Source organism: Procambarus clarkii, chromosome 10 (genome assembly GCF_040958095.1).
Source record: "Procambarus clarkii isolate CNS0578487 chromosome 10, FALCON_Pclarkii_2.0, whole genome shotgun sequence".
Classification (NCBI taxonomy): domain Eukaryota; kingdom Metazoa; phylum Arthropoda; class Malacostraca; order Decapoda; family Cambaridae; genus Procambarus; species Procambarus clarkii.
Genome location: NC_091159.1, coordinates 43,940,741 through 43,949,743, shown reverse-complemented (window position 1 = coordinate 43,949,743; position 9,003 = coordinate 43,940,741).

Here is a 9,003-nt window from a genome sequence, read left to right as displayed (position 1 = left end):
CAGTACAGTCCCCCAGGGTACTGTGCTTGCTCCAGTACAGTCCCCCAGGGTACTGTGCTTGCTCCAGTACAGTCCCCCAGGGTACTGTGCTTGCTCCAGTACAGTCCCCCCAGGGTACTGTGCTTGCTCCAGTACAGTCCCCCAGGGTACTGTGCTTGCTCCAGTACAGTCCCCCAGGGTACTGTGCTTGCTCCAGTACAGTCCCCCAGGGTACTGTGCTTGCTCCAGTACAGTCCCCCAGGGTACTGTGCTTGCTCCAGTACAGTCCCCCAGGGTACTGTGCTTGCTCCAGTACAGTCCCCCAGGGTACTGTGCTTGCTCCAGTACAGTCCCCCAGGGTACTGTGCTTGCTCCAGTACAGTCCCCCAGGGTACTGTGCTTGCTCCAGTACAGTCCCCCAGGGTACTGTGCTTGCTCCAGTACAGTCCCCCAGGGTACTGTGCTTGCTCCAGTACTTTTTCTCATCCTCATATCGGACATAGACCAGAACACAACCTATAGCACTGTATCATCCTTTGCAGATGACACTAGGATCTTCTTGAGAGTAGACAACATAGAGGACACGGCGAACCTCCAGTCAGATGTAAGTCAGTCTTTCTATGGGTTACAGAAAATAATATGGGTTTAACGAAGGTAAATTCCAGCTCATGCGCTACGGAAAAAATGAATATATAAAAACGGAAACCACGTACAAAACTCAGTCGTTTCATAACATAGAACGAAAAGGCAATGTAAAGGATCTGGGTGTACTCATGTCGGAAGACCTTACCTTTAAAGAACACAATAAAGTAGCCGTCACAACTGCAAGAAAAATGAGAGGTTGGATAACAAGAACTTTTCACACAAGAGATGCTATACCGATAATGATACTTTTCAAGACGCTAGTGCTCTCTAGAGTGGAGTACTGCTGCACAATGACAGCCCCTTTCAAAGCCGGAGAAATTGCTGACCTGGAGAGCGTGCAGAGATCCTTTACTGCTAGAATTCACTCAGTAAAACATCTAAATTAACGGGGCCGATTAAGAAGCCTAAGTTTGTATTCTCTTGAGCGCAGGCGCGAGAGATACATAATAATTTACACGTGGAAAATATTAGAGGGGCTGGTCCCAAACCTGCACACAGAAATAACATCACATAAGACCAGAAGACATGGCAGGATGTGCAGAATACCCCCGTTGAAATGCAAAGGTGCAACAGGTACTCTGAGAGAGAACTCTATCAACATCAGAGGACCGAGACTGTTCAACACGCTTCCGCTACACATAAGGGGCATAACTGGCCGACCCCTCACAGTGTTCAAGAGAGAACTTGGCAAGCACCTCCAAAGGATACCTGATCAACCTGACTGTGACTCATGCGTCAGGCTGCGAGCAGCCGCGTCCAACAGCCTGGTTGACCAGTCCAGCAAACAGGAGGTCTAGTCGAGGACCGGGCCGCGGGGACACTAAACCCCGAAACCATCTGAAGATAAGGTAGTGCAGGTGGAGGCAGCGTGCCCGGGGCAGCGGCCACACACGTTGCCTGGGCCCCGGGCAACCTGGGGCGCTCGTCACAAAACACAGGTGTCGCGATCGTCACCTGTCATTATGAGACGGCCATGACACCTGCGCCCACTGTTACCGTGCTCTCAAAGTGCGCCGTCCCCTGCGACCACACCCTCCCCTGCACCAGGCGACCACACCCTCCCCTGCACCAGGCGACCACACCCTCCCCTGCACCAGGCGACCACACCCTCCCCTGCACCAGGCGACCACACCCTCCCCTGCACCAGGCGACCACACCCTCCCCTGCTCCAGGCGACCACACCCTCCCCTGCACCAGGTGACCACACCCTCCCCTGCACCAGGCGACCACACCCTCCCCTGCACCAGGCGACCACACCCTCCCCTGCACCAGGCGACCACACCCTCCCCTGCACCAGGCGACCACACCCTCCCCTGCACCAGGTGACCACACCCTCCCCTGCACCAGGCGACCACACCCTCCCCTGCACCAGGCGACCACACCCTCCCCTGCACCAGGCGACCACACCCTCCCCTGCTCCAGGTGACCACACCCTCCCCTGCACCAGGTGACCACACCCTCCCCTGCACCAGGCGACCACACCCTCCCCTGCACCAGGCGACCACACCCTCCCCTGCACCAGGCGACCACACCCTCCCCTGCACCAGGCGACCACACCCTCCCCTGCACCAGGCGACCACACCCTCCCCTGCACCAGGTGACCACACCCTCCCCTGCACCAGGCGACCACACCCTCCCCTGCACCAGGCGACCACACCCTCCCCTGCACCAGGCGACCACACCCTCCCCTGCACCAGGCGACCACACCCTCCCCTGCACCAGGCGACCACACCCTCCCCTGCTCCAGGTGACCACACCCTCCCCTGCACCAGGTGACCACACCCTCCCCTGCACCAGGTGACCACACCCTCCCCTGCTCCAGGTGACCACACCCTCCCCTGCTCCAGGTGACCTCACCCTCCCCTGCTCCAGGTGACCACACCCTCCCCTGCACCAGGCGACCACACCCTCCCCTGCACCAGGCGACCACACCCTCCCCTGCTCCAGGTGACCACACCCTCCCCTGCACCAGGTGACCACACCCTCCCCTGCACCAGGTGACCACACCCTCCCCTGCTCCAGGTGACCTCACCCTTCCCCTGCTCCAGGTGACCACACCCTCCCCTGCTCCAGGTGACCACACCCTCCCCTGCACCAGGTGACCACACCCTCCCCTGCACCAGGTGACCACACCCTCCCCTGCACCAGGTGACCACACCCTCCCCTGCACCAGGTGACCACACCCTCCCCTGCTCCAGGTGACCTCACCCTCCCCTGCTCCAGGTGACCACACCCTCCCCTGCACCAGGCGACCACACCCTCCCCTGCACCAGGCGACCACACCCTCCCCTGCTCCAGGTGACCACACCCTCCCCTGCACCAGGTGACCACACCCTCCCCTGCACCAGGCGACCACACCCTCCCCTGCACCAGGTGACCTCACCCTCCCCTGCACCAGGTGACCACACCCTCCCCTGCACCAGGTGACCACACCCTCCCCTGCACCAGGCGACCACACCCTCCCCTGCACCAGGTGACCACACCCTCCCCTGCACCAGGCGACCACACCCTCCCCTGCACCAGGTGACCACACCCTCCCCTGCACCAGGCGACCACACCCTCCCCTGCACCAGGCGACCACACCCTCCCCTGCTCCAGGTGACCACACCCTCCCCTGCACCAGGTGACCACACCCTCCCCTGCACCAGGCGACCACACCCTCCCCTGCACCAGGTGACCACACCCTCCCCTGCACCAGGCGACCACACCCTCCCCTGCACCAGGTGACCACACCCTCCCCTGCACCAGGTGACCACACCCTCCCCTGCACCAGGTGACCTCACCCTCCCCTGCACCAGGTGACCACACCCTCCCCTGCACCAGGTGACCACACCCTCCCCTGCACCAGGTGACCACACCCTCCCCTGCACCAGGCGACCACACCCTCCCCTGCACCAGGTGACCATACCCTCCCCTGCACCAGGTGACCACACCCTCCCCTGCTCCAGGTGACCACACCCTCCCCTGCACCAGGTGACCACACCCTCCCCTGCACCAGGTGACCTCACCCTCCCCTGCACCAGGTGACCACACCCTCCCCTGCACCAGGTGACCACACCCTCCCCTGCACCAGGTGACCACACCCTCCCCTGCACCAGGCGACCACACCCTCCCCTGCACCAGGTGACCATACCCTCCCCTGCACCAGGTGACCACACCCTCCCCTGCACCAGGTGACCACACCCTCCCCTGCACCAGGTGACCATACCCTCCCCTGCACCAGGTGACCACACCCTCCCCTGCACCAGGTGACCACACCCTCCCCTGCACCAGGCGACCACACCCTCCCCTGCACCAGGTAACCATACCCTCCCCTGCACCAGGTGACCACACCCTCCCCTGCACCAGGTGACCACACCCTCCCCTGCACCAGGTGACCATACCCTCCCCTGCACCAGGTGACCACACCCTCCCCTGCACCAGGCGACCACACCCTCCCCTGCACCAGGTGACCACACCCTCCCCTGCACCAGGTGACCACACCCTCCCCTGCACCAGGTGACCACACCCTCCCCTGCACCAGGTGACCACACCCTCCCCTGCACCAGGTGACCTCACCCTCCCCTGCACCAGGTGACCACACCCTCCCCTGCACCAGGTGACCACACCCTCCCCTGCACCAGGTGACCACACCCTCCCCTGCACCAGGTGACCACACCCTCCCCTGCACCAGGTGACCACACCCTCCCCTGCACCAGGTGACCACACCCTCCCCTGCACCAGGTGACCTCACCCTCCCCTGCACCAGGTGACCACACCCTCCCCTGCACCAGGTGACCACACCCTCCCCTGCACCAGGTGACCACACCCTCCCCTGCACCAGGTGACCACACCCTCCCCTGCACCAGGTGACCTCACCCTCCCCTGCACCAGGTGACCACACCCTCCCCTGCACCAGGTGACCACACCCTCCCCTGCACCAGGTGACCACACCCTCCCCTGCACCAGGCAGTAAATACACACAAGAATAAATGGACACAATAAAATAAACACAAAACAAAGTTGGAGAAGTTTGAAAGGTATGTTGGCGACTCTCTCTCTCTCTCTCTCTCTCTCTCTCTCTCTCTCTCTCGTGAATACCACATACCATTGTCGCCTATTGCTCCTCATACCCATAACACCGTGATTGCCTGGGTACCCGCCCTGGCCCGGGGCGGCGAGGCTCCACATCTTGGGTGGCGCGGCGACACCTTCCCCTCCAACAACCACCACTCGCCTCCTACAAGCAACCTCCAATTGTCTCCCTGTTTCAATCCTCCATGCAGATTTCGCCTGTGCCTTAAGTCCGGTTTGGGTGAACTTAAGTGTCGTCACCATTGACCTGCCGGTAAGTGTCTTGTGTGACTTACCTCCGTCCAGTGGTAATGGGCTGTTGCTTTTAATATTGGCGTCGTGGGTCGTGCTTTTTTAGGGGGAGGTTATTGTGTGGGGGTTGACGCCCCCCTGAGGGACGGTAGGGGGGTATGTACACCTTCCTCCCGTTTTTTATTTCTTTCTCCTGTGTACCTGTTTATTATAGGGATGCAGAGAAGATGGTGTGAGTGAGAGAGATGGTGATAATAACGAAGGATGGTGTTGATAGAGCGTGATGCGGTACGAGAAATTGGCCATCCATCATGGTGGCTCGTCTGGCAGGCGTGCCGGCTGGATCCGTCTCGCTCCATCACCCATTCACCACAACTTTTATATATATATATATATATATATATATATATATATATATATATATATATATATATATATATATATATTTTTGTATCGCTGATAATTAGCTTTTTATTTCTGTAATCATTTGTAATTTAGTTTATTGTCTTTCCTTGTGCAAGAGAAAAAATTTCTAGTTGTTTTTCTTCCTGTATTTTGATTAAGAGTCCCAAGAGTCGTAAACAGGCCATCAGAAACTTCCTGAAGATCAATAGAGAGTCTATAGTTTACAACCCACATAAGAGCCGTCACCATCTTGACGAAAACGGTCCATCACACACTTGGAACCCCCCTGAGAGGGAGAGCAAAGGGGAGGGGGGTCGGGTTCAGGGGGTCAGGGGCAGCCAATCAGGGTCCTCAGAGACCATAATTTACGAAAAAACGGCCATAATTTACGAAAATAAAGTAGTTTAATTTCAAATTTACTTTTAATTTACATAATTTAACTTTAATTTACATAATTTACGCAAATAAATTACGGGCTCACCATAGGCCGTGCTACTTGGAACTTTATGTTCTGAGTAGCTGAATCTAAAACAACAACAACAATGAAAATAAAGACGAATACAGGCGATGGTTCAACTTGGGGAGGGGGGGGTCCTGTGGGGGGGAGTCCTGTGGGGGGGAGTCCTGTGGGGGGGAGTAGTGTGGGGGGGAGTCCTGTGGGGGGTCCTGTGTGGGTCCTGTGGGGGGGTTGTCTAAAGGACGGAAGAAAAGGTTTTGTGGGGGGGGGGTTGTCTAAAGGACGGAAGAAAAGGTTTTGTGGGGGGGGGGAGGTTGTTTCAGGGGCGTTGGCGGGGTTATTTGGGTTTGAGGGGATGAGACAGACACTCATAAGAGACAGACAAACACATAGACGGACAGATAGGTAGATACAGCTAACACACACACACACACACACACACACACACACGAAAGTGTGTGTGTGGTGTGTGTGTGTGTGCGAAAGTTGGAGATGCAGGCTGGAGTGAGAGGGAAGGTACTCCGGTGGATAGAGGAATACCTAAGCAACAGGAGACAACGAGTCTGTGTGAGGGGTGAGGTCTCAGATTGGCGAGACGTCACAAGTGGAGTCCCGCAGGGGTCAGTCCTTGGACCTATACTGTTTCTGGTATATGTAAATGATCTCCCAGAGGGTATAGATTCGTTCCTCTCAATGTTTGCCGACGATGCAAAAATTATGAGGAGGATTGAAACAGAGGATGATAGTAGGAGGCTACAAGATGACCTGGATAGACTGAGTGAATGGTCCAACAAATGGCTGTTGAAGTTCAACCCGAGTAAATGCAAAGTAATGAAACTAGGCAGTGGAAACAGGAGGCCAGGCACAGGATACAGAATAGGAGATGAAGTACTTAATGAAACAGACAGAGAGAAAGATCTAGGAGTTGATATCACACCAAACCTGTCTCCTGAAGCCCACATAAAGAGAATAACGTCTGCGGCATATGCGAGGCTGGCTAACATCAGAACGGCGTTCAGGAACCTGTGTAAGGAATCATTCAGAATCTTGTACACCACATATGTAAGACCAATCCTGGAGTATGCGGCCCCAGCATGGAGCCCGTACCTTGTCAAGCACAAGACGAAGCTGGAAAAAGTCCAAAGGTATGCTACTAGACTAGTCCCAGAACTAAGAGGCATGAGTTATGAGGAAAGGCTGCGGGAAATGCACCTCACGACACTGGAAGACAGAAGAGTAAGGGGGGACATGATCACAACCTACAAAATCCTCAGGGGAATCGACCGGGTAAACAAGGACGAACTTTTCAACACTGGTGGGACGCGAACAAGGGGACACAGGTGGAAGCTGAGTACCCAAATGAGCCACAGAGACGTTAGAAAGAACTTTTTCAGTGTCAGAGTAGTTAGCAAATGGAATGCATTAGGAAGTGATGTGGTGGAGGCTGACTCCATTCACAGTTTCAAATGTAGATATGATAGAGCCCAATAGGCTCAGGAATCTGTACACCAGTTGATTGACGGTTGAGAGGCGGGACCAAAGAGCCAGAGCTCAACCCCCGCAAGCACAATTAGGTAAGCACAATTAGGTAAGTACACACACACACAGACAGTCATATAGATAAAAAATACAGATATAGACTAAATGACAGATATATAGAGATAAAGACGTGATGCGGGTTGATTGATTAAACAGATATATATAATATATAATATATATATATATATATATATATATATATATATATATATATATATATATATATATATATATCGTACCTAGTAGCCTAGGTTAGGTTAGGTAGGTTAGGTAGTCGAAAAACAATTCATAAAAACTTGGCTTATTAGGCAAATTGGGCCTTGCATATTAGGCTGAGAAGTGCGTTCTGGCTACTCAACCCGTTCTCGCAAATTTAATAAGTCAATATTGATAGGTTAGGTTAGGTAGGGTTGGTTAAGTTCGGTCATATATCTATGTTAATTTTAACTCCAATAAAAAAAAATTGACCTCATACATAATGAAATGGGTAGCTTTATCATTTCATAAGAAAAAAATTTGAGAAAATATATTAATTCAGGAAAACTTGGCTTATTAGGCAAATCGGGCCTTGAATAGTAGGCATAGAAGTGCGTTCTGGCTACTAGGTACGACATATATATATATATATATATATATATATATATATATATATATATATATATATATATATATATATATATATATATATATATATATATATATATACACTTAAAAGATAGTCACGTAATAAAGAGCAGAGTGTACGATAGATACAGATATAACAGCAAAAATAGACAGAGGCAAATGCGCCTCGTGACAGACAGACAGACAGACAGAGAGACATACAGACAGAACAAGACACCAAAGAAGGATAATTACCTTTCTTACAAGACCAGCTCGCCAATTACCCGAATTACCTGGGGGAAATTAAGGTGAGATCAGAAGGTAACATTATTTCACATTATCTCTGTCTTGACCTTTTTGTCCCCCCCCCCCCCCCCCCTTGACCTTTTATGTTCTTTGTGTTCTTCTTTTGTTCTGGCTCAAGCGTCCTGTTCTAAAAAAATTATTTGTTCTCTTTTCTGAAGCTGAATATGAACTTTCAGCCCCCCCCCCCCCCCATTAGCCCCCCTTTCGGAATATATTAAGTTTTTAATTGAACCTTTTTCGAATGTTCAGGTTCTCCATGTGAACATAACTGACCTTTTCTACCTTTGCGTGAACTTTCTTTTCGTTTCTTGTGGACTTTGTAATCACTCATGATCATTTGTACTGTTTTCCAAATATTTTTTAAAATCACTTGACCTTTCTGGATCAGTTTGGGTTTCTCTGTTGACCTTTAATGACCTCGGTGACCTCATGCTGGTAACATTCCACTTGTCATACTTTATACATATATATATAAAACAATGTGACAGTGTCAGACCACGGAGGAAAATTGAAACAGGAATTTTCTTAAGTACTTTCGTATATTAATACATCTTCAGACGGAGTGAAGTATTAATCATTTTGAAGATGTATTTATATACGAAAGTACTTAAGGAAATTCCAGTTTCAATTTTCCTCCGTGGTCTGACACAGTCACATTTTTAATCGCGTGTTTATTTTCGTGATATACTCACACATATAAAGCAATATATATATATATATATTGAAGCACATGTTCTGTGTTTAACAAACTCACGTGAGGTGGT